Source organism: Capsicum annuum, chromosome 3 (genome assembly GCF_002878395.1).
Source record: "Capsicum annuum cultivar UCD-10X-F1 chromosome 3, UCD10Xv1.1, whole genome shotgun sequence".
NCBI lineage: Eukaryota > Viridiplantae > Streptophyta > Magnoliopsida > Solanales > Solanaceae > Capsicum > Capsicum annuum.
Window position 1 is genome coordinate 252,054,643 of NC_061113.1, and position 1,300 is coordinate 252,055,942.

A 1,300-nucleotide genomic window follows, 5' to 3' on the forward strand; every position below is an offset into this window, starting at 1 on the left:
GGGATTTGGGTTTCTGATCGTCTTGACCCATTTATTGAATTCAGTTTTGAGTCTTGAGCTTTTCAATATCGAGTTTGGAGTTCGTCGTTGTTGATGTCCTATTTGGGATCCCAAATTCGGGTTTTCTTAAATCTTATTACCAACGAAATGAATTGTTAAAAGGTTTATCTCTTAACTCTACCTTTTTTTTATTATATCGAAGTTGGTTGATATGGTGATTTTGTGGTATGGTTTTGAATATTTTGAGCAAATGTTGATTGTTGTTGTGGATATGAATGATCGGTATGCTTAAATGTTTGAATCTTTGTTGGGGTATATGTTCGATGTTGATTTTGGATTTTGAAAAGTGATTTGATAGTCGAATTGGTTTAATCATGTGAGATTCGGGCGGGGGGGGGGGGGGGGGGGGGGGATGGGTTAAAACATTGATAAAAGTGAATTTAGATTAACTTTGATTCATTGTTGGATATTGTTGAAATTGATAGTATCATGATTTAGATCGTTAAGTGGGTAGACAAATATTGAGTTTGGGTCGGCAAATTGTAGAAATTGGAAGATGGTGATTTGTTGAATATGTGAATGTTTGTTGAATGGTTCTTTCTAGTTTTAACACATACAATTGAAAAAATGTATTCATTTTACCGGGGAATGCCCCAAGGTTTTTAATACTTATTCTCCGGTGAATGCCCAGAGGTATCTTGTACTCGGAGGATGTTCGTGATGAAGGCTTGAGGCATCGGGTAGAGCATTAGTCTAGAATTAGTTTAGAATAGGATTTACATTTCCGTATTTTTTCTATTTTTGAGACTGTATAATTTGGACCGATCCTTATATTTTCGGAATTTATTTTGTTTGTTTGATTGTTGTTTGTTTATTTGGTTTATATATTCTTATTTCAAAATTAGCCGATACGCTCTATCAAGCGATCGTGGTCGAACCACGAGATCGAGGGGTGCCTAACACCTTCCCCTCGGTCAACAGAATTCCTTAGCCGGAATCTCTGTTCGCAAACTAGTCTAAAAGAGTCAAATTGTTTTTGAAAAGGATTTTCCAAAGGTGACTTGGCACACCGGATTATGCCAAGTGGCAACTCTGAGTTAATTGTAAAACTAATCCTTTTTCGAAACAATTCTTCATTTTGTCACCTTAAATAATAAAAATCCTTTCGAAATTTAAAATCAATCTTTCACGATAAAAAAGGGGTGTGACAACATTCAAAACAAAAAAATTGCTTTTAAAGTCCTTACACTTAACCATTTTCAACCAACTAAGTCACCTACCAAACCACATTCAAAACAAA

The 1,300-nt window shown here is 35.2% G+C and overlaps 1 long non-coding RNA gene across 1 annotated transcript; it reads left to right on the forward strand.

Moving 5' to 3' along the window:
- On the forward strand, window positions 1-860 carry LOC124897188. The gene is made up of 2 exons (XR_007053864.1): window positions 1-162; window positions 692-860. It is a non-coding gene; the product is annotated as an uncharacterized LOC124897188 (long non-coding RNA).
- The last annotated feature ends 440 nt before the right edge of the window (window positions 861-1,300 follow it).